Source organism: Eriocheir sinensis, chromosome 37, assembly GCF_024679095.1.
Source record: "Eriocheir sinensis breed Jianghai 21 chromosome 37, ASM2467909v1, whole genome shotgun sequence".
Taxonomy (NCBI): domain Eukaryota; kingdom Metazoa; phylum Arthropoda; class Malacostraca; order Decapoda; family Varunidae; genus Eriocheir; species Eriocheir sinensis.
The window spans coordinates 14,155,298-14,180,325 of NC_066545.1; the positions used below are offsets into that span (position 1 = coordinate 14,155,298).

General features: G+C 44.3%; 1 protein-coding gene across 16 annotated transcripts in view; it reads left to right on the forward strand.

Moving 5' to 3' along the window:
• The first annotated feature begins 3,768 nt into the window (after positions 1-3,768).
• The window catches only part of LOC127008297 (catenin delta-2-like), a 135,980-nt gene continuing 114,720 nt past the window's right edge, over positions 3,769-25,028 (forward strand). For 7 of the 16 annotated variants that reach the window (XM_050880131.1, XM_050880130.1, XM_050880123.1 and 4 more), the window contains exon 1: positions 3,770-4,440. The gene's annotated coding sequence lies outside the window, so the exon portion shown is untranslated. Of the gene's footprint in view, positions 4,441-25,028 lie in introns of all 16 variants that reach the window. The other 9 variants (XM_050880124.1, XM_050880125.1, XM_050880126.1 and 6 more) reach the window with 3 other exon arrangements.

Here is a 25,028-nt window from a genome sequence, read left to right on the forward strand (position 1 = left end):
CAACAACAATAAAACAACAACAACGATAAACCTCCACGCAAACAAACAAACCAACACACACAACACAGACAACACAAACAACACAAACAACACACACAAACAGCTCCCAGTCACCCCCGATAAGCCACCTGTGCCCACCTGTTGGCTGCTGGCGTTTGTTGTTGGTGTAAAGTTTGGCCCCCACCGTGACCAGCCAGGTAGACGAGGGAGCTCACCTTTATAGTGATTGCAGGTTAAATTCAGCGCGTACGGCAATAAGTAATGACATTTGTTCCGGTTATTAATTCAGTCTGCGATTTTGGATATTTATGGAAATGTAAAGTGGTCATGTGATTCGTGTTGGGGGGTTGAGATGGTTTGGGAGTGGAGAATTGATGTAAATAAATAGTATACTTGTTATTTATTTATTTTTTTTCCTTTTTTGTTCGTCTGTCATTCTTCCTCTCTTGCTGTTTGTCTGATTCTTTTTCTGATGTTTTTTTTCACAATCTACATATCTTTCTTCTTTTTTTCTTTCTTTCTTTTTGCCTTTCTATCTTTGTTTTTTTATATATATCTTTCTCAATCTACATATCTTTTTTTTTTTTGCCTTTCTTTCTGTTTGTCTGTTTTTTCATATATATATCTTTCTCAGTCTACATTTCTTTCTCTTTTTTTCTTTCTTTCTTTCTTTTTATCTTCCTGTCTATCTGTCATTGGTTTTCGTTTTCTCGTTCTTTCGATAATGTTCTCTTCCTCAAACACAGAAACAAAATAAACAAAATAAATAAACAAGTATAATAAAATAAAATAAAGCAGTATACGTGACGAGGGTGCTACATAAAAAAAAAAACAAGTGACAATCATCCTCGTCATTTTAAGATAACCACAAAAAAAAGTCACCATGTCCGTGTGTGTTGGAATGCAGAGGAGGGACTTATAAGGGACCAAATTAACCTCATTACCATCACTACTACCACCATTAACCGGCCCATTACTATCACCACCACCACCACCACCATCACCACCACCACCACCATTACCACTATCGCCGGGCCTATTAACCGCACCTCAGCGTCATTTCCTCGCAGGTGTCCAGACGCGGGGAACGGAAATCGCGGGGAGGGAAAGATTGCGTCCAGCCAAGTGGGTCACGCACCTACCTTACCTGCCCCCCTCCCCTTCCCGTCCCCCTCTCACTCACGCACTCAAGCACCTTCCTTACCTGCCCCCTTACACCCCTGCCCTCCCTCCCCCTTCCCTGCCCCCTCTCACTCACGCACCTTCTATACCTGTCCCCCTTACACCCCTGCCCCCCTCCCCTTTCCCTGCCCCCTCTCACTCACGCACTCAAGCACCTTCCTTACCTGCCCCTTTAACACCCCCTTCCCCCTTCCTCTCCCCTTCCCCCTCTCACTCACGCACCTTCCATACCTGCTCCCCTTGCTCCCTTCCTCTCCCCTTCTCCCCCGCTCACGCACTCACGCATACACACACACACACACACGCGCGCACATGCAACAGTGGTCATTCTCTTCCCCTTTGCCCCCCCCCCCCACACACACACACATACCCACAGACAGACAAGCAGAAGTATGTGTTTTATTTTTGTATGTGCAGAAATCTACGTACACATAAGTAAAAGGAAGTAAATAAATGAATGGAGAAATAAATGAGTGTATATGTTAAAAAAAGAAACATAGAGAAAGAGAAAGAAATTAAAGGAAGAGAAGAAGAAAGAAAGACATGGATAGATAATAGGTATATGAATAATGAAACGGAGAGATAAATCAATTGGTAAATATTCATACATACATATACATACATACATACATACAGACAGACAGACACATAACATCTTTTCTCTGCATACCTAGATAGAAAAAAAAGAGGAAGATGAGAAAAAAAGGAAGAAAGGAGGAAAACTTTGAGTAAATATGGAGAACTCAGAACTATGTAAGATATGCGAAAAGATAACGGCGAGGGAGAAGGCTTGAAGGCCGGCGGGACAGGTGCACACACACTCACACACACACACACACACACACACACACAGTCAATGCACCTCAAACTTGCTTCTAATGACGTAAGGAAGCGCCGAGGAAGTCTAGCATCTGGGAGGCTGGAAAGAGTCGGTATTACATGATGGGGGTCACGGAGAGGCTGGGAGGAGGAGGAGGAAGAGGAGGAAGAGGAGACAGGTGGGAGGGGAAGGGGTGGCGGAGGTATGTGAGGGGACGGATCGAACCACCACCGCACCTTACACACCACACACTCGCCCGAACACCTTATCTACCCTTACTAACGCACCTTACATTAATTCATCCCCAACCCCTGAAGCAAAAAGATAATTAGATGTGAGAATAAGCCAGTAGAGACCTCATACCAGGCTGAGGTGTTCCCTGGGCTGGTGTAGAGGCGGTCTGGTGAGAGGAAGTGGATGACAGCAGCAAGCCTCGATGTTCCGCCCACATTCTTGTTTGCCTAAGAGCCCAAACGCCTAATTGCCTTTACCACATGGAAGAAATCAAGCAGTAAAGACAGTAGAAAATTATTAAATGGCCCAAAAAAGAGGTGCAATGTTCCCAGGAGCTAGGTTTCAAGGAGGCGAGGTAGGCAGACACACTCCTCTCTCATAACCTAAGACTATAATGTGACCTAATTAAGAAACCCAACGAAGTGGAATAATAGGCAAAAAATGAACCCTTTATATGATTGAACAGTATATTGATTGAGCCCTTTCTTATAGACATGAATGAGTATAGGTATTTTTATAGTGGGTTACATTTACAACTTACAAGTAAAGTACGTAACATTGCTCAGTAAATTACGTCTAACTTAATCTCTGGAGGCCTTCAGCTACCAAAGACCCCGGGGATACAGCCCATAAAGCCCCAATCGTCCATGAACAGCTAAAATGGGGCGTAGGGCTGGCGTGTGGGCGGCGGGGCGGGGGCTGAAGAGGCGCCATTCCCTCAGTCTGGCCTCAATGACAAACCCAACACAGTGAGACCCTCCATGATTGCAATAAAAGTGTACTGGGGGGCTGCACCAGGGGCGTGGGGGTCCAAAACAGGGCGTAATGTTCCCGGGGCTGGTTTGAGGGCGGCGGGGCGGGGGCTGAAGGGGCGCCATTCCCTCAGTCTGGCCTCAATGACACACCCAACACAGTGAGACCCTCCATGATTGCAATAAAAGTGTACTGGGGGGCTGCACTAAGGGCGTGGGGGTCCAAAAGAGGGCGTAATGTTCCCGGGGCTGGTTTGAGGGCGGCGGGGCGGGGGCTGAAGAGGCGCCATTCCCTCAGTCTGGCCTCAATGACACACCCAACACAGTGAGACCCTCCATGATTGCAATAAAAGTGTACTGGGGGGCTGCATGAGGGGCGTGGGGGTCCAAAAGAGGGCGTAATGTTCCCGGGGCTGGCGTGAGGGCGGCGGGGCAGGGGCTGAAGAGGCGCCATTCCCTCAGTCTGGCCTCAATGACAAACCCAACACAGTGAGACCCTCCATGATTGCAATAAAAGTGTACTGGGGGGCTGCATGAGGGGCGTGGGGGTCCAAAAGAGGGCGTAATGTTCCCGGGTTGGGTTTGAGGGCGGCGGGGCGGGGGCTGAAGAGGCGCCATTCCCTCAGCCTGGCCTCAATGACACACCCAACACAGTGAGACCCTCCATGATTGCAATAAAAGTGTACTGGGGGGCTGCACTAAGGGCGTGGGGGTCCAAAAGAGGGCGTAATGTTCCCGGGTTGGGTTTGAAGGCGGCGGGGCGGGTTGCAGACAGACGCAGACGCCACTCCCACAATGCCTCAGTGTCAGCCAGTCCATCCCGGGCGTCTGGCGGATCCTCTGCTGCCACACTCCGCGGGTTCAGCCACACTCCGGGCCCTGCCACAGCCCCGCCACACCCACCCGAGGCAGGGGGTCAACGCGCCTGTAGGGGACCAAGGGCGCGGTTGAGGTCAAAGGGCGTAGTGGAGCGGCTCTTCTCCACTTCTCTCCACCTCCCCCAGCACGAAGGAGGAGGAGGAGGAGGAGGAAACGGGAGGAGGTAGTGTTCCTCCATCCCTCCCTCTACGTTATTCTCCCTCCCTTAATTCCTCCCTTAGTGCGCCCTTGTTAGTAGGAAGACCATTGTGTGCCTACTACTACTACTACCACTACTACTACCACTGCTACTACTACTGCTACTACTACGGTTTACTACTACTACTACTCCACCTCCACCTCCACTTCCATCCGGGACGTGACCTGCCACCACCAGTACCACCACCTCCACCTTCATCACCACCACCAGCATCACCACCACCAGCCGGATAGTCATCACCACCTCCAGCATCACCACTATCACCACCTTCACCTCCACCTCCCTCTCGTCTCGTCCTCATCACCACCACCACCACTAGAGGAGTCATCACCACCAGCATCACCACCTTCATCACCGCCGGAGGAGAATGACAGGTAGGTGCTCATCTCCTGTCTCGCCCACACACCACACCCACACACCCACACACACGTACACACACACACACACACACATACACGTACACACAAATAACACACACACGTACATGACCCCTCGCACCCCATACATACATACACACACACGTACACACAGATTCCTTCACTAGTATAAGTTTTAAATATGTATTGATTGTAGTGGGAGGATTACTACTACTACTACTATTTCTACTACAACTTCCATTGATGTGGGTGTGGGTGTCTGCTGTTGGGGGGGGCGGGGTGGTGGTGGTGGTAAGGGGGCATTGGTGGGGTTAAAGGTGGGGAGGAATAGGGGAAGATTGTGGTAGGGTGGGTGTGAAATAAGTCAATGTAGGGGAGATTGTAGTGGGGAGAGGGGAGGAGGAGGAGGAGGGGAGTTGGGTATTTAAATGGTAGGGTGATAGTATTGGGGAGGATATGGTGGTGGGTAGGAGGTGTTGGGGTGATATTATTGTAGTGGGGTGGGGAGAATGTGGTATGTAGTGGGTGTGAAATAAGTTGATGTTGGTTGGGGAGGTATTGGAAGGGGGAGAAAGAGGAGGGGGTGGGTATTTAAATGGCAGGGTGATAGTGTTTGAGGGGTGAATGGGTGATGGGGAGAATAATGGTGTTTGTGGGGTGGAATAAGTTGATTTATTCCTAATTTCATTTAAAAAAAGTTACCTGTTAATTACCTGCCACGGGAAAGTTACCTGTTGTGATATACTTTCCACTCAAATTACCTGTTGTGGTTTTTACCTTTATAATTTACATGTATATTATCTGTTGTGGGTTTTGCACTTACACTTAATATTCTGAATGCATTTTTTTATTATTATGGGATTGTGGTGCTTTGAGTCTTCTTCTTTTTCCTCTTCTTCTTCTTCTTCATTTTTTTCCCTTTCCCTTTTCCTATGTGTTGCAAGTCTTGGTGGCTGTGAAATAAGTTGTCATATATCACTGCTGACACAGAAATATTACCTGTTGGGGATTTACTTTTACACAATATTGTGAACCTATTTTTGAAAGTATTGTGGGGTACTGGTGTTCGGAGTGCTGCTGAAATGGGAATGGGGTGATTGGAATTGGGAGAAATGGGAAGGGGTGGGTATTTGGATGATGGGGTGATGTTGTTGGAGCTTGTGAATTGGTGGGGAGAATATGATTTGAGGTGTGTGTGGTATAGCCCTGGTTTAGTGTGTGAAGTAAGCTTACTCTGGAAAAAAAAAAAAAAAAAGTTCTGGTTTTTAAGAACTATACCTGATATTCCAAGTGGAGTTTTTTTTTAATAGTTGGATGTGTTGCTAGAATGTGTCGAAGGTTAGTTTACCAGGGGAATAGTAGATGTGAACAGGTGAGGGGTGTGTCCCTTTCCCGTGTATGCAATGGTATTTTTTTTTAAGGTTTCATGGGGTTCTGGTGTTCTAAGTTTCACTATAATGTGTTGCAGGTCTTGTGTTAGCCTCCATGTGTAGTAGTAGGTGTATACAGGTGGTGGGTGTGAGTGTTTCCAATGCATATATATTTTTTTTTAAGTATGATTGAGTTTGGTGTTGTGAGTGTTTTTAAGTATGATGGGGTTTTGGTGCCGGAAGTGTTGCTAAAATGTGATAAATATGATGGGGTTCTGTTGCTGGAAGTGTTGCAAAGTATGATAGGGTTCTGTTGCTGGAAGTGTTGCAAAGTATGATAGGGTTCTGGTGCTGGAAGTGTTGCAAAGTATGATAGGGTTCTGGTGCTGGAAGTGTTGCAAAGTATGATAGGATTCTGGTGCTGGAAGTGTTGCAAAGTATGATAGGGTTCTGGTGCTGGAAGTGTTGCAAAGTATGATAGGGTTCTGGTGCTGGAAGTGTTGCAAAGTATGATAGGGTTCTGGTGCTGGAAGTGTTGCAAAGTATGATAGGATTCTGGTGCTGGAAGTGTTGCAAAGTATGATAGGATTCTGGTGCTGGAAGTGTTGCAAAGTATGATAGGATTCTAGTGCTGGAAGTGTTGCAAAGTATGATAGGATTCTGGTGCTGGAAGTGTTGCAAAGTATGATAGGGTTCTGGTGCTGGAAGTGTTGCAAAGTATGATAGGGTTCTGGTGCTGGAAGTGTTGCAAAGTATGATAGGGTTCTGGTGCTGGAAGTGTTGCAAAGTATGATAGGGTTCTGGTGCTGGAAGTGTTGCAAAGTATGATAGGATTCTGGTGCTGGAAGTGTTGCAAAGTATGATAGGATTCTGGTGCTGTAAGTGTTGCAAAGTATGATAGGATTCTGGTGCTGTAACTGTTGCGAAGTATGATAGAATTCTGGTGTTGAAAGTGTTTGTTAGAATGTGTTGCAGGTCTTGGTTTACCTGTTCAGTGGTACCTAGGTGTGTACAGGTGAGGGGCGTGTCTGTTTCCCATGTAATGCCGTAGCTGCTAGTCATGGTCGTGTTGCTACAAATCGCTCAACAAATTGCCAGGGACAGAGGAAGAGCAAGATATTTTTTGTTTAGACGTAAAAAAAAGTGCTTGGTTCAACTTTTCACCGACATTATTTGATACACAACTCTACTCCGTGTCTGCTTTGGTATTTTACGGTGAGGCTAATGCAGGCAGTGTTTCATATATCATTTTATGTTAATATATTTGGAGTAACTGAAAAAAAAATGCCATGCTGCACTTTTCACCAAGAATATTAATCTCTATACTGTGACACTTTACCATTGTGAGGCTGATGCAGGTGGTGTATGTAGGTACTGAGTGTCTGATATCATTTTGCATTTGGTGATATTTGGAGTGAGGGTTTAAATGTCAGGGCAGTGTGAAATGTTTGCTTGTATTTGTACCTCCCTGTTACCTGTGGAAATTAGGCATCATCTATACCTGTTACCTGTGGAAATGATATATAAGTAACCTGTATGTTCCATTTTATCATCAGGAAAGTGAAAATCATAGGTCCTGGTCAAGGCTACAGAGAGAGAGAGAGAGAGAGAGAGAGAGAGAGAGAGAGAGAGAGAGAGAGAGAGAGAGAGAGAGAGAAAGTATTGTCTGCTCTGATACCATCAAATTGCATCAGTAATGAAGTTCATGTGCAAACTCATTGAAGGTAATTAGAGGTACAGGTGTAATTGTACCCTACCACATGAAATAACTTTCTAATACATATGTGACTTATGGGACATATATGAAAGTTCTCCAGTCAATGTAATCATCAGAAAAAAAGTGTTTGGACATAAAAAATAGAAAACACTGTGGCTGAAGACTTTCCTTGAACCCTCCACATAAAACTCCTGTGATTAGAATGGAGGCTAAAGTATAATTGTGATATATACATGAAGCTTTCCAAAGTCAGCATACTAATCAACAGAAAAAAAAATGTTGCTTCATAATAATAATAAAACAACATTATGGCTGTGCTCGTAGCCTCCACATACTACAGCAGTGATAATAATGTTGAGTAAAGAATAATTGAGACATAGAAGCACATGAAGTCAGCAGAAAGAAATGTGGGCTTGGAAAAAAAATGATAAGTCCTGTGGTTGAAGATTTCGTGTGTAGCCTCCACGCCTTAGAACAGAGTGAAGACGGACTTGGTTAATAGCTCTTAATTAGTGTGTTAAAAGGCCCAACTCTGCCATACTGTTACCTGGGCTTTAAATACTACTACTACTTCTGCTACTACTACTACTACTACTACTACTGCTACTACTACAATGGTACTCCGATTAATGCGACTAGTTTTATTTTGCTTTGAGGGATATGAAAAAGAATAGCTAGAGAAAGAGAAGATGGATAAAAATAGTCATACAGCAGGTGTGTAGAATATAAAAACAGGTGATCAGTGCTAGTACAGGTATAAGGCAGGTGTGTAAGGGGGAATGCAGGTGTGGAAAAGGAACACATAGATGGCAATACTAACAAATGACCTACATACAAGAAGTGTGTATATATGATAACTGTGATATCAGATAGTGCTTGATAGCTTTTAAAAAAAAAAAGAAGTGTGCGCGCTGAAATGACATAGAAAAGTATTGATTGAAAGTGAATAATTAAAATGATGTAGAAAACTATTGCGTCTAGTATAAAACTGTACACTAGGTTGCTGGTGAATAAGGAGGGAAGTAGACCATATTGAATGCATTAGAGGGAAGGTAATGGAAGTTAATATACGATAGTTAAAAAAAAGAGCCATACCAAAATGATGTAGAAAACCATTGCATCTAGTATAAAACCGAACAATGGGTTATAGTGGTACAAGAAGAGAATGTAGGCCAATTTAAATGCATTGTACATACCTAACCTTACTATAGCAGGATATTTGTGGCTTCCCAGGGTGTTAAAGGTCGTTGATCCTTCACATGGGGCTGAGAGGAGGAAGACTTACTGCAAACAATAGAGAGAGAGAGAGGATAATGAGCAAGGGTGGGGGAGCAGGGTGGCAGGGAGGTGACTGGTAACGTGGAGAGGAAGTGGAGCTGCAGTACAAAGTTAGTGGAAGGTGTGAAGATGGTGATGGAGATGGGGACAAAAAAATAAGGTGTGGAGATATTTTTTTATAATGGAAAGAGAATGGAATAAACAAGAGCAGTAAAAAAAGGAAAACAAAAAGAAAGAAAGCCTACTAATCACTTTTAAATAGATGATGATGATAACATATGTGTGAGGCAGATGTGTAGGTGGTAGATAGGTGGTGGTGGTGATAGTTGGTGGTTTAGCAGGTGTGATGTTTTACGAGGTTGCAGGTATGGAAACAGGTATGCAGGTGATGATGATAACAGGTGTGTGGGTGATAGATAGGTGGTGATGATAGTCGGTTTAGCAAGTTTGGTGTTATAGATATTAAGCAGGTGTGTAAGTTTGTGAATGGTGATGATAATGGATGTGTAATTGATGATGACAGGTGTAGGTGGTGATGCGAACAGGTGTGTGAGTGGTATAGATAACTGGTGATGATAGTTGGTTTAGCAGGTTTGGTGTTATAGGTATGAAACGGGTGTGTGGTAAGTTTGTGGATGCTGGTGATAAGAGATTGGTGATGATAGACCTAATTTGTGTAAGTGGTCATGATAACAGGTATGCAGATGATTATAACAGGTATATTTGGAACAGGTCAATAGTGGTGGTGCAGGTATGAACAGGTGTGTAAATGGCAATAGAGGTACAAAGAAGATGCATATATGATAGACAGTGGTACAACAGGTGTGTAGATCAACCAAGCAGGTGTACAGTGGCATTCCAGGTATACAAAGCAGGTATGGGGAAAGTGGATAGGCAGTACCGGTATTACTAAAAAGGGAAACAGCAGGTAACTTATATAGGTATGTGAGGTCAGAGTGCAAATAGAAAGTGCAAATAAAGCAAGGAGATAAATCAGGTTAGTAGATATTAATGCAAGGTGGATATATGGCAATAATGAAAGGAAGTATGTAGTAGTTGTATATATAGTAACATAGGTATAAAACAGGTTATTTATTGATAGTACCAGTAAGAGAAAGTATAAATCAGATGTGAAAAGGTAAATAGATGATAATACTGACAGGAACCACTTACCAGATATGTAGATGGTTAGATAGGTGTGCAGGAGGTGTGTAGATGGTATAATAGGTCCAGCAGGTGTATAAATAGATAGTGAAAATAAAAGGAGGAGTTTATAAGGTGTGTAAGGAGTAGTGCAGGTATGGGAAAGGTACATATATGGTCTTAATAACAGGTATGCAGTGGGTGTGTAGATAAGGTCATAGGTGTGAAACAGGTGTGTAAATGGGTAGTGAAAATAGGAGGTGTCAATTGAGTCTTCTTCTTCTTCTTCTTCTTTGCTTATAGTCCATCTGGTCTCATTCTTGGGGTCGAACTTGCGATAATCCTCCTCCATCTTCCTCGATCTAGTTCTAATCCTTCCTCTGTTTCTAATCGAGTATGTAGGTTTTAATAGACACATCGAAACAGTGCATAGGTGTCAATAATAAGCGGGCGTATATTGCAGGTGTGTAGATGATAACAGGTGTGAGACAGGTGTATAGACTGAGGATGCAAATTAAGGGAGGTGCAAGTCAGGTGTTTGGGTACCTAGTAATCAAGGTGTCGGGCAGGTATGTAAGTGGTGGTGCTGGTGATACTAGGCACTTGAGAGGATGTGTAACAGGTGTGTAGATGATGGCATAGGTGCAAAACAGGTGTATAAATTGAGGATGCAAATTAAGGGAGGTGCAAGTCAGGTGTTTGGGTAGTAATCAAGGTGTCAGGCAGGTGTGTAAATGGGTGATACTACTAATACTAAGCACTTGAGAGGATATGTAACAGGTGTGTAGATGATAGGTGCAAAACAGGTGTAGAGACTTGGGATGCAAATTAAGGGAGGTGCAAGTCAGGTGTCAGGCAGGTGTGTAAGGGATGCTGCTGCTAATAATAGGCATTTGAGATTATGTGTAACAGGTGTGTGGAGGTTTATAGGTGGTAATAGAAGGAGACAGGTGTGGAGAAAAGGAAATATTAAGACAGATATCGGAACTACATTTGGGTATTATGATGATCTGTTGGCATTTTCTATTCTGTGGCGTCTCTGATATCAGTATAGGAGAGCGTTGAATGATCTTATTACCGTACTTATTTTATTTGTGTTCAGCCGTTGGTGGAATTATATTGATCATTCTCCGTTGGCACTTTCCATTCTCTGACGTTACTTGGATCTCTTATAGGAGTTACGTCTTATGAGCTTATTATTGTACTTATATATATTCGTCTAGTCATTCAGTCTCCTTCAATGCACAAGAAAAGAAAAAAAGAAAAAGAGAGAAAGAAAGGAAAAAGAAATGCATGGATGGCGCCTTAAAAGTTTGGATCTGTCTACTTGTTGGTCTTAGAAGGGAAACGATAGTAAGGTAACTTTGCTCCTCTGTACCTGTGATTTAAGGGTGATTTTGTCGTAAAGGGACTGGTGTTATGTTCGCACTGTGTTGTTCAGGTTTGTCGTGGCTCAATTTGTGGCTGTGTTGTGCTTCTACTGGTGCTGTGGGGCAAGTGACGAAGGTTCTGTGTTGCGAAGTGTTGCTGTGTGTCTTGGTGCTGCTAATCATGCCCAATAATAGCTGTCATTGTGATATTCTCCGCCATCACTGGTCTTGTGGGGATCTTGGTCTTGTATTAAGGGTTGAAGGAGCTGTGTTGAGAGGCAATGACGTATATGTGTCCATGAGTAAAGGGAGAAAGGTCTTGCAAGTCTTATGATGTGGGTGTATGAAAGGAATTTGTGGGTGCTATTTTTATACTTCATTCACCATTGAAGTTAATAAGAAGGAATGACCATGGCTGAGTGTCCCCCTCTTTATATGCTGGTTCTAAAAGGTGATGGAAATTACTGTGGAAAGAGAAAGAGTAAGATGTTTTAATGTAACAGGAAAAAAATTATACTGTGCTGCACTTTCCATCAACCTAATCAATACTACTTACCTGTGATATCATACTGTGGAACTAAAGCATGTGTGTTATGGTGTGGCTTATCACGTCCCTCAGTAATAGCCATCAATGTGCGATCGTGTGTGTTGCAGTGTTGTGTGCACCAAGAAAAATGTGCAATAGAGAAAAATGATGCGTTGAGAAAGATTGTGAAAATTGCCCTTGGACATGCTTTGCTGGAGGATTTGGTGAACATGTTTCTGACAGTGCTTCAGTGTTCATGTCGACTGTCTGGTGCTGCTCGGAAAGATTTTATGGTTGTTTAAGTGTAGTGATGGAAAGAACATGAAACTCGATGAACCATACCAGACAGCAACCTTGAGAAGTGGACTACCATGAACAGAAGACGAAACCGAAATGGAAAAATAAAACCTGGTGAAAGAAAAATAGCATGTCAGGCATAACACTCTCCATCTGTTATTGTCGTGTGGTGTGCTCCGTGCTTGCAAAATGACGGACAAACTATGTACCACCTTGAACAGTGGATGTGGCACCTGAATCTTGAACTGTGATGTGACATGAATGAAAAAAAAGTGTTGAAAGAAACTAGTGCGTCAGTCATCCAGTCATCCATGCATTGTAAAGGTGTTGTGTGTTATGTGTTTGTAACTTGATGGAGAAACTAATACTTTGAACAGTGAAGAAAGTAGCTATTGAACCTTGAAAGCAGAGATGGCACTTGACTGAAAACTCGAAGGGCGGAAAGTAAAGAGTTTTTCAGCCTGTATCTGTTATGGTGTGGTGTGTTTTGTGTTCGTAACTTGACGGAGAAACTAATGGCGTACCTTGAACAGTGGAGAAGGTGGCACGTGAACCTTGAAAGCAGAGATGACACTTGAATAAAAATTGCAGTGCCGAAAGTAAAGAGTTGGTCAGCCTGTATCTGTTGTAAGGGTGTGGTGTGTGCTGTGCGTGCAACTTGGCGGAGAATCTAATACCTTGAACAGTGGAGAAGGTGGCACTTGAACCTTGAAAGCAGAGATGACACTTGAATGAAAAATGAAAGTGCTGAAAGTAAAGAGTTCGTCAGCCTGTATCTGTTGTAAGGGTGTGGTGTGTGCTGTGTGTGCAACTTGGCGGAGGAACTATGTACAGTACCTTTAACAGCGAAGAATGTGGAACTTGATATAAAGAAAACAATGCAGAAAGAAAACATTTTGTCGGCCATTCAACTTTCCATTTGTCGTATGCTCTTGGTGCGTTCTGTGTTCGCAACCTGACTGAGGAACCACCTTAAAACCACATACCTTGAACAGCGAAGAAGGTAGCAATTGATTAAAAGAAAAAAAGCCGAGCGAAAATAAGAGTTTGTCGATCCTTCAGCCATCCATCTTAAGCGCTGTGTTTGCAACCCGAGCCGGCTATCATGAGCAACAAAGGAGGTGACATTGAAACGCAAGCCACACCAAGGAATAATTTGCTTGCTACATGCCCGTCCGCCATTCTTCCTTCCATCCATCACCGGTAAATGTTTGAAATGCATGTGTTCGTCACGCTTCCGCGCAAGTCCTCAGTGGTTGCCTCAGAGCCCGGTGATGTTATATAGAGGAGGCAGTAAAGAATGTGAGGGAGTGAAGAATATAGAGGGAGTAAGAAGTATGGTGTGTAACAGACTGGTGGTAAGGAGTTTGTAAATAATGGATGTTAGGAAAGACAATGAAAAAGGTGAAATGATACAAAATGATAGGAATGAGTTCGTAAAAATTGTGATGATGCAGAATGGTGGTAAGGACTGAAGTAAAATATGTGATGTGATACAGAATGATGGTAATGACTTTGTAAATAATGTGATGTTAGGAAAAACAGTAAAAAATGTGAAATGATACAAAATGATAGAAATGAGTTAGTAAGAATTGTGGCATGATACAGAATGATGGCATAGAGTTAGTAAAATGTGTGGTGTGATACAGAATGTTGGTAAAGAGTTAGTAAAATTATGTGAAGTGATACAGATTGGTAGGACGTAAAGACTTAGGATAGAAAAACGCGTCTGTGCTATTAGGATGTTGTACCGTTTACCGTTGATGAGGATTACGGAGAAGAAGTGTCTGTGTTATTGGGATGTTCTGATGTATAAGTGATGTGGCGTGGAATTCTCGTATGGCGAAGAATTTATGTGCCTTTCCAGTATGTTGAAGATCTAATAATGCTAACAGTGTAGTAAAGATTTGGCAGAGAAAAAGAATTGGCCGTGTGGTGTTACGTGTTTGATGTATATGTGTTGTGTTGTGGAATTTATGACGTCCTTTGAGTATGTTGAAGAATTTGATGTCTTTTTAGTATGGGGAAGATCTAATACTACTGAAACTTGCTGGTATATATAATTTTTTTGTTTCGTTTTGCTTTATTTTGCTGGTAAATAGTTTGATGTTTGTGTTGTGGAATTTACGACGTCCTTTGAGTATGTTGAAGAATTTAATGTCTTTTTAGTATGGTAAAGATCTAACACCACTGAACTTGCTGGTTTATTAGGTGAGTGTTGAGAACTTATATTGAATGCCGAAAAAAGAATGCGTTACTGAATTCCATAAAGCAATGAACGAAAAGTGCGGTATTGATTTTAAGTGCAGCATAGCAGGTGTGGTTTTAAATAGATTTGTCCTGACGTAAGTAATGTGTGTGTGTGCTTATCGTAGTGGTGGTGCTGGTGGTGGAGTGGTACAAGGAAGGGTTGGGGGTAAAAGGGTGTGTGTAGTGGTGGTGGAGGGGAAGGTGCTAAGGGGTAGGAGTCAATATGTAAAGAGTAGTGGCAGTTAGGACTTAATATTGGAGTGGTTTTAAGGTTTTCCCAGACGTGCGTGATGATGTATAGTTACTGTAGTGGTATTGGAGGGTAGGAGCTGATATGTAAAGAGTAGTGACAGGTAGAACATCATATAGGAGTGGTTTTAAGGTTTTCAAAGACGTGCGTGATGGTGTGGGTGCTTATCGTAGTGGTGGTGGAGGGGGAAGGTGGTAAGGGGTAGGAATTGATATATAAAGAGTAGTGACAGGTAGAACATCATATTGGAGTGGTTTTAAGGTTTTCAAAGACGTGCGTGATGGTGTGGGTGCTTATCGTAGTGGTGGTGGAGGGGAAAGGTGGCAAGGGGTAGGAATTGATATATAAAGAGTAGTGACAGATAGAACATCATATTGGAGTGGTTTTAATGTATTCCCAGACGTGCGTAATGGTGTGTAAGTTACTGTAGTGGTGGTGGAAGGGGAGGGTAGCAGTCAATAGATTCAATGGTCGGTAAATTCTTATTATTATTACTCTTATTTTTACTGAGATCCACAAAAGCACATTAAGGGAAAATAAACATAATATAGGAATGATTTGAAAGATGATTGTTGAGATCTAAAAAAAGCTTAATATGGGAATGGTTTGAATGATGTTTGCTGAGATCTTTATGTGTACCTATCTATTGTAGTGGGAATGTAGTGGAATGGTAGGAATCAATAGACAGGACGTAGTGGCATCCAAACCCATTACACCGCATACTCAGTTCAATGTGTCTTATGAATACTTGATCACACCTAACCGTCCAAGGCTGAATGTGGGTGTTGTGGCCCCCCTCCGTGCCGCAAGACCTGCGTACCTGATCCACCTGGCTAACTGTGCACCTGTGGGAGTCTTGTTTATGGGTGTGTGACCTGCAAGCGAGCGCCCATACCTGTCACGGCTGGCAGGTGTGTGGGGGAGCGGGTGTGTGCGAGTGGTGTAGTGGGGGAGTCATATGTTTGTTCTGTTGCCTGGTTTTGTTTGCTGAGTGGATGAGGGGGATGTGAATGGTGGAATACTACAAATATTAAGCACTTAAGATGATGTGTAATAAGTATGGGTAGGTTTGTAAGTGGTGGTAGTAGTCTGGTGTGGAGTGGAATTTTTAAGACCCACACCTCGGAATTACATGTGGTTACTCTGTTGTGGGTGTTAGTGGGTGGACATGGTGGTTGTGTGCTGAGGGGGTGAAGATGATGTGGGTGTGGTTGTGTGTGTGTGTGTGTGTGGGTGATGTGCTGTGAGTGGTCTGCCTGCCTCGGGGGGATTAAAAAGGTCAGGCTAGGTCATCAATCCTTCCCTACCATTCCAGTCTGTTCTCTGCCTTCCTCTCTGACACAGCTCTCACTTGCCATAAAAAACTGTTCCCTCCTAAGCCTGTATCCTTTTTTTTATTTTCCCTTGATGTCCTTTCCTTGCAACAATAATAAAAGGTCAGGTTAGGTCATCAATCCGCCATATGTTTTTGTTTTTTTTTTTTCTTTTAGCATCTCTCCCTTTACCCCCCTAAGCCCTGTATCTTTTTTTATTTTCGTCGTCAATCCCTCCTTGCCATATCAGCCTGTTTTTTGTTTTCCTTTCTAGCATATCTCTCCCTTACCTCCTCTCTTAAGCCTGTATCCCTTTTTTTTATTTTCCCTTGATGTAATTTCCTGGATCTCAATACTAATAACAATAATATAAGGTCATGTTAGGTCGTCAATCCCTCCTTGCCATATCAGCCTGTTCTTTGTCTTCCTTTCTAGCATATCTCTCCCTTACCTCCCCTCTTAAGCCTGTATCCCTTTTTTTATTTTCCCTTCATGTAATTTCCTGGATCTCAATACTAATAACAATAGCATAAGGTCATGTTAGGTCGTCGATCCCTCCATACCAGTCTCTTTCTTTGTCTTCCTCCCCCGCACAGCTCTCACTTACCAGAAAGAACTGTTGCCTCTGAAGTGTGTCTCCCTTTCCCCCGGTACACGGCGATGCTATTGTACTCCCCACTTATAGGGTGATGTAGGGCGTGAAACAGTCCTCCTCCGCCTAGATGTCACGCCACACGCCTGCAGGGTTGACTGGTGGCTTATTGAGGGTCTTCTTACGGAGTCCTAGGCGGGTGTGTGGACTAACTGCAGCTCTGTGGAAGGGTGTTGTTATGGTGCTGTCATGCGTGAAGGTGTTTGGTCTCATTTGCTATGGTTCACTCCTACACAGATGAGCAGTAGTATATGGAGTGTTTTTTTTCATAGATCTGGTTATGTAGGTTGTTCGTCCGGAAGGGTGTAGTTATGTTGGTTTGTTGCGTGTGAAGATGTTGGGTCCACTTTTGATGCACTTCGCTCCTACACAGATGAGCAGTAGTATATGGGGTGTTTTTTCCATGGGGTCTGGTTATGTAGGTTGCCCATAGCTCTTTCAGGTCCATCTTTCTGTTGTTTGGAGTTACCGTGGTCTCGTCTGTAAGGCTTCAGTGTACATTGCTTGGGTGATCTATGGTCCTGGACAGGCGTTTAACCCAGTAGCTGCCCCTGTAAGCGAGAAAAATCATCACTCACGCAAACGATTCCATAATATATATCAACGCATTTGTGATCAGTTTATGCATCATCTATTTTGAGTGGTTTATATCATGGCAAAAATTTGGCCCGTCGCTGGTACTGGGTTAAATCATCATCTACCAAATGGGAACGTTGTGTTGGGTCTGTGAGTTGACATTTGCACACACACACACACACACACACACACCACTGTCAGGGTGTGAGTGTGAGGCGCTTCGCTGGGGCACGTGATTTACTGCCCGTGTGAAAGTTGTTTGCGGAAGACTGTGTGAAGAACCTTGAATGTCACTCTTAGCAATGGGAACACCAAACACATTAGAGCAAGATTTTTAGTTTTGTGTGTTATGGTTGGTGGAACACTGTGGAGGGCCTTGAATGTATTACTCTCATGGGAATACTTAACACATTGCTTGATTTTCTTTTTATTTTATTTTTTTTTTTTTTTTTTTTTTTTTTTAGGTGTTAAGGATGTTCAAGCAAGGTTTTATTTTTGTGTGTTACGGTTGGTGGAACACTGTGGAGGCCTTGACTTACTGCTGCATCCCCCCCTCTCCCCCCTCGCTGCACACTTCGACTTCTACTCATGCTCATCTCTCTTCATCCTCACGCTTGGTAAACTCTGGAACAATCTTCCTTCATCTGTATGAACTCTTTCAAGAGGAGGTTTTTTTATTGATGTTTAAAAAAAAAAAAAAGGATGTTCAAGCAAGGTTTTATTTTTGTGTGTTATGGTTGGCGGAACACTAAGAAGAGCCTTGATTATACTACTTTCTCAGGAATACTAAACATATTACTTTTTTTTTTTTAGATGTTAGGGAAGTTCAAACAAGTACAAGTGGTATGTTTTGTTTCCTCTGTTTAATTTCTCCCTTCTTCTCCCTTTTCCTTTTTTTGCCTTTCTTAAAAACTGTTTCCATACGATCAGCATCTCATACAATCTTGAACGTTCCCAACCCCAAACCTATATATAGTTCTGTTCAGTTAGTTATACAATCTCTCATTCCCTTGCCTCATGATATTTACCTCACTTAAATCTCATACATATTACCTCGCCCTACTTTATTTCTCTTTTTACCAGCAAGTTTTATGTATTTTGTCAAGCAGTGTCCCAAGTCAAAGCTTCACCGGCAACTTGCGATATACTACAGTCACCCCTCCCCAAACGAATGGATTTTGTTCCTGAGAGAGCTTTCTCAGAATAAAATTTATGGTTTTCATCTCTGTCCCCTCACCCCTCGAGACTGTGGCGGGTAAAAACAGAGTGTGCAATGTTTTTTCACCTTTGATGACTTCCACATTGCTGCCTCAATTCCCGACCGGAGGTGACGTAGCGATGAGGTGAAAAAAACACTGTACAGGTTACTGGGTCCAAGTATGCTAAGGAAAGATAACTGGAAATTCTACTTTTTATACTACTTTTATACTACTTTTTTTTACAGCAAAGGACACGGCTCAAGGGCAACAAAAAGAGTGAAAAAAAAAAAAAAGCCCGCTGCTCGCCTCTCCCATAAAAGACAAAAGTAAACCTGTGCTATATTTACTTACATAGAGCATTAATTTTCTGACTATCCATTAACTCGTAGAAGTAGATCATAGAAAGGTCAAAGGGAACATGGCCTGGCACAAGGATACTTTTTTTTTTTTTTTTTACATCAAGGGCAATAAAAAGAGTACAAAAAAAAGCCGGCTACTCGCCGCTCCTATGAAAGATAAAAGTAAAGAGTAGCCAAAAGAGAGGTCAATTTTGGGTGGAGAGGTGTGTGTGTTGGAGGGGATCTCAAGGGAAGGGAAGAGGAGAGGGAAGGGAGAGGAGAGGGAAGGGAAGAGGAGAGAGAAGGGAAGAGGAGAGGGAAGGGGAAAGGAAAGGGAAGAGGAAAGGAAAGGGAAGGGAAGAGGAAAGGAAAGGGAATGGAAGAGGAGAGGGAAGGGAAGAGGAGAGGGAAGGGAAGAGGAGAGGGAAGGGAAGAGGAGAGAGAAAGGAAGAGGAGAGGGAAGAGGAAAGGAAAGGGAAGGGAAGAGGAAAGGGAAGGGGAAGAGGAGAGAGAAGGGGAAGAGAAGAAGGAAGGTAGAGCTTGTGGTGTGGGTGTGAGTGACCAGATACTTGAGGATGCCCTGTGTGGGGGTCATTCTGGTGCCTCTGCTCATTAAGTCTCCGTCACCTAAACACACTTGAGACTTATTGGGTTTTGACTGGTGCTCCTCAGATCACATTGCAGCATGGAGTGTGTGTGTGTGTGTGTGTGTGTGTGTGTGTTGTCAGGTGGAGAAGGGCGTAAGGAACAGAGCAATTTTTCCTTAGTTTGCCCTGGGAAAGACAGACCAGGCTACATACACATCCCAGGAAGAACAAGGTACAGGTTGCAAGGGAAAATTAACCCTCTGGTACGCCAAATACAAGGTCACTTTTCCCTTGCTTCCTGTTTCCTGTTCGTCCTGGAATGTGTAGTCTGGCTTGCCATTCCCAGTGTATACTAGAAAAAAATTTACTTTGGGTCCTATTCTTAAACATATCGGCGTCCAGGTACACATATCTGACAAGGCTTTCTTTCATTGGGTGTTTGGGTTTTGGGAGAAGAGAAGAAGGGTCAAACTAGCAACAGGGTCTCAAAACTACTCCATGGAAACGCCCACAACTCCTACGAAAGCCATGTCAAATGTATGTGTTTTGGCGACGAAATCTAATAATATGACGGTATGACCTAAAAAATACAGACTTTAGTAGTGTTTTTCATACTTGGGATAAGAGAAGAAGCGTCAAACTACCACCAGGGTCTCAAAACTACTCCATGGAAACGCCCACAACTCCTACGAAAGCCTTGTCAAATGTATGTGTTTTGGCGACGAAATCTAATAATATGACAGTATGACCTTAAAAATACAGACTTTAGTAGTGTTTTTCATACTTGGGATAAGAGAAGAAGGGTCAATCTACCACCAGGGTCTCAAAACTACTCCTGGAAACGCCCACAACTCCTACGAAAGCCTTGTCAAATGTATGTGCTTAGGCAAGGAAATCTTTAATAATATGACGGTATGACCTAAAAAATACAGACTTTAGTAGCGTTTTTCATACTTGGGATAAGAGAAGAAGGGTCTATCTATCACCAGGGTCAAAAAACTACTCCTGGAAAGACCCACAACTCATACGAAAGCCATGTCATATGTGCTTGGGCGACTAAGAAGGGTCAAACTACCACCAGGGTCTCAAAACTACTCCATGGAAAGACCCACAACTCCTATACGAAAGCCCAATCATATGTGCTTGGGCGACTAAGAAGGGTCAGACTACCATCAGGGTCTCAAAGCTACCAATGGAAAGACCCACAGCTCCTATACGAAAGCCCTATCATATGTGCTTGGGCGACTAAGAAGGGTCAAACTACCATCAGGGTCTCAAAACTACCAATGGAAAGACCCACAACTCCTACGAAAACCCAATCAAATGTATGTACTTGGGCGACTTAGAAGGGTCTATCTATCACCAGGGTCAAAAAACTACTCCATGGAAAGACCCACAACTCCTACGAAAACCCAATCAAATGTATGTACTTGGGCGACTAAGAAGGGTCTATCCATCACCAGGGTCAAAAAACTACTCCTGAAAAGACCCACAACTCCTATACGAAAGCCCTATCATATGTGCTTGGGCGACTAAGAAGGGTCTATCTATCACCAGGGTCAAAAAACTACTCCTGGAAAGACCCACAACTCCTACGAAAACCCAATCAAATGTATGTACTTGGGCGACTAAATCTATAATAGGCAAACACGGCCCCTCAGAACACCAAGACCTCATTTTTGTTCCTTCATCCCTGAGAGCGGCGGGAAGGGTGTGTTGAGGAGGCGGCGGCGGCGGGGAGGAGGAGGAGGAGGAAGAGAAGGGAAGTGTGTCTGACAGGCCTAAAGTTGAGCGTTGAGGTGATGGAAGGAAAGAAGGCTGGTTGGTGGGTTGCTTGGTTGGCCCTTTTACTCCTGGTGGGGGGAGGGGGGTAGTGTGTGTGTGTGTGTGTGTGTGTGTGTGTGTGTGTATAAGAGTCTTTTGTATGCATGAATATAAGTGAAGTGACTCATTAGAGGGCAAGGAACTGTGGAGTGATAAGTGACTGCATGTGTCTGTCTGTCTGTCTGTCTATCTATGTGCTTGTCGGTCTCTATTTAATGTGTTTGTCTGTCTGTCTGTCTATGTGCTTGTCGGTCTCTATTTAATATGTCTGTCTGTCTGTCTGTGTGCTTGTATGTCTCTATCTAATGTGTTTGTCTGTCTGTCTGTCTGTCTGTGTGCTTGTCTGTCTATTTAATGTGTGTGTATCTATCTGTGTCTGTCTGTCTATTTTTGTGTTTGTCTATCCATCCGTCTGTTTGTCTGAATGCTTGCTTTCCTGAAAACATGTGAAATGAAATTGATATCCACGTATGTGTATATGTATGTATGTATGTATGTATGTATGTATGTATGTATGTATGTATATCTGCAATCATTAAGAATACCTCATAACTACCAGCAAGGGAAGAGGATGAAGAAAATAATAATAGTAGTAGCAGTAGAAGTAGTAGAAGGGGAAAGAGAAGGAGGGGAAGAAGGGTAGTAGTAGTAGTAGTAGTAGTAGTAGTAGTAGTAGTAGGATATGAGGATATGAGAAAATATACCGCTCACAACGCAACCCTAATAGATGGAGGCCCGTTTAAAAAAAAAGAAAAAAAGTAGTAGTAGTAGTAGTAGTAGTAGGGGGTATGGCGCTCGTTACACCCTATTAGCAGCTACTTAATTATGGCTCGTACATGTGCAGTGGGCAAGTACCCCCGGCAGGTATTGAACAAGCGACCCCCCCCCCCCCCTTCAAACCTCTCCTACCCTTCCCTTCCCCTCCCTTCCAAGCCTGTGTGTTCCTCCCCTTCCCTCCTTCCTTCTCTCCTCTCTCTACCACCCTCCCTTCTTCCCTCACCCTCCCTCACCTCCCTCCTCCACCTCCCTCCCCTACCTTCCCCTCCCTCTCCTACCCTTACCTTCCCCTTCCCTCCTTCCTTCTCTCCTCTCTCTACCTCCCTTCTTCCCTCACCCACCCTCCCATCCTTCCTCTCCTTCCCTCATCCCTTCCTTTCCCCCTTCCCCCTTCCTCCCCCTCCCCCCCTCACCTTCCCTCACACCTGGCCCACGTCTCATTAATCCCCGGCGCATAATTCATAACTCGGGCCATGAACACTTCACAAGAAAACTCATCCGCAGGGGGCTGGCGGGGGAGGGGCGAAAGGGGTGAAGAAGGGGGTGTTCAGGGTGGGGGGTATATTGGTAAAGGAGTCTGGGAAGGGGAAGCGGTGGAAGGGGAAGACGGGATGGGACATGTGACTGGGGGTAGGGTACGGTAGGGGATTGGAGGTGGAGGGGGAGGTGACAGGGGAAGGGGGGCGATAGAGGGGTAGGGAGATGAGGTAAGAGGGAGATAGGGGAGAAGAAGGGGAAGGGGAGATATGGATGCTTCGAAGGGAGGATGAAGGGAAGGGAAAGGAATCAAGGGAGAATGAAAACGAAGGAAGGACAGGAGGGGTGGAAGATGAGGTCGCAGGGGGGGGGGATGGATGGAAGTGGGGGGCAAAGGGAGGAGGGGGGGTGACAATTTTTTTCGGGAGGGGGGACTCAGAGGGCGCAGGGGGGTGAGAGGATGGGGCAGGGAGGATGATAGAGAGCAAAAGAGGGGGGGGGGGACTTAAAAGATGCAGGGGGGTGATAGGGTGAGGTTGGGAAGGTGTTGGAGAGGATAGGGGGGCAAAGGAAGGGGGGGGATATTTTTTGGGGTGGGGGGACTCGGAGGTGCAAGGAGGTGAGAGAGTGGGGGGAGGGAAGGTGTTAGGAGAGCAAGGGAGAGGAGAGAGTTGGGGAGCAAAGTGGGGGGTGCCTGTTTTTCGGGGGTGAGGGGGGCCAGGGAGGTGAGAGGGTGAGGGTAGGCAGGGTGTTAGAAAGCAAGAGAGGGGAGAGAGAAATATGAGAGTAAGGAGGGGCGACATTTTTTTTCGGGGGTGGGGGGGTGGGGGGGTGGAGGGGGGCGGCGCAAGGCAGGGACGAACATAACGAAAGATTGTGAGACCAGCGAAGTTTGCCGGGGTTGGGTGCGAAGTTGCAAAACCTCGGGAAGTTGGCATTTCTGAAGGGAGGCTGGCGGTGGGGGGGGGGGGTCTGTGTGTCTGTCTGTCTGTTTGCACTGTGCTGTTGTTGTTGTTGTGGTGGTGGTGGTGGTTTGTCTTGTCTTTCGTGTGTGTCTGTTCTGTGTGGAGAGGAGAGGAGAGGAGATAAGGAAAGAAATTAAAAGAAAAAAGAAGAGAGGAGAGGAGAAGGGAAGGGAAGGGAAAGGAAGGGAAGGGAGATAAGGATGCTGGATAAAGATGTGTAAAGGGATGCTTAGAGGGGAAGATAAAGGGAAGGGAAGGGATGCTTAGATTAATGGGTTCTGGTTGTGGTGATGGTCTGTCTGTCTGTCTGTCTGTAACTGTCTGTTCTGTCCTGTCTGTCTGTCTGTGTGTCTGTCAAATGCAAAACCTCGGGCAATAGTTAACATTTCTGAAGGACGGTTGGTGGTGGTGTCTGTCTGTCTGTCTGTCTAGGTGATTGTCTGTGCTTTCTTGGTCCTTGTGATGGTGCTGGTTTGTCTGTCCTGTCTGTCTGTCTGTCTGTCTAGGATATTGTCTGTGCTTGCTCGGTCCTTGTGGCGATGGTGCTGGTTTGTCTGTCTGTGTCCTGTCTGTCTGTCTCTCTTTGTGTCTGTCATTTGCAAAACCTCGGGCAATAGTTAGCATTTCTGAAGGGCGGTTGTTGGTGGTGTCTGTCTGTCTGTCTGTCTAGGTGTCTGTCTGCTTGCACGGTCATAGTGGTGGTTTGTCTGTCCTGTCTGTCTGTCTGTTTGTCTTTTAGTTTCGACGTCTTGGCCAAACTTTATTTTCGCGTGAAGTTGTGGGCTCGGAAGGAAGGCTGGACGGATGGACAGACAGACGAAGAGAAAGATGGAGAGATAGACGGAAAGATGGATGGATGGAAGGGCAGATGGATTAATGGATAGAGATGGATGTGAATGGATGAATAGATGAATGGATGTTGTGTTTAGTTTTTGTTGTTGTTGTTGTTGTTGTTGTTGTTGTTGTTGTTGTTGCTGTTGTTGTTGTTGTTCTTCTTCTTCTTCTTCTTCTTCTTCCGCCTCATAATTAACATCACTAATTTATAAGACCTAAAGGGATTGTCGGCATCTTAAATTAACACATGTACAACCTTTAATAATAACACACACACACACACACACACACACACACACACACACACACACACACACACACACACACAAAACAAAACACACTCGGATCACTCTCCTTGAAAAAAAAAGTGAGTGAGTGAGTGAGTGAGTCAAGGAGGGAGGGAGGGAGAGATGGAGAGATGGAGGGAAGCCTTTTTCTCCTTTGAGCGAATATCAGGCCGAGGGAAGCGAAGGGAGTGAAGGAAAGATCAGGAGAGATCCATTGACTTCGGCCGAGTGAAAAGCGGATGAAGGGGGGAGGGGAAGGGGAGAGAGGAGGGGAGGGTGATGAGGGAGAAGAGGAGAGGAGGGTAGAGAAGGATAAAGGGGGAGAGGTTTGGAGAGGAGAGGAGAGAAAAGAAGAAAAGAGGAGAGGAGAGGAGAGGGAAAAAAATGAAAAAGAACAGAAAAGAAAATGAAAATAGAAAAATAAAGGAGAGAGGAGAAGGGAAGGCAAGGGAGGGGGAAGAGAGGAGAGGAGAGAGAAGGGAGGATGAAGGGGAAAGAAAGGGAAAGGGAGGATAGGATAGGAAAGGGGAAGGGAAGGGAGGGAAAATGAAGGAG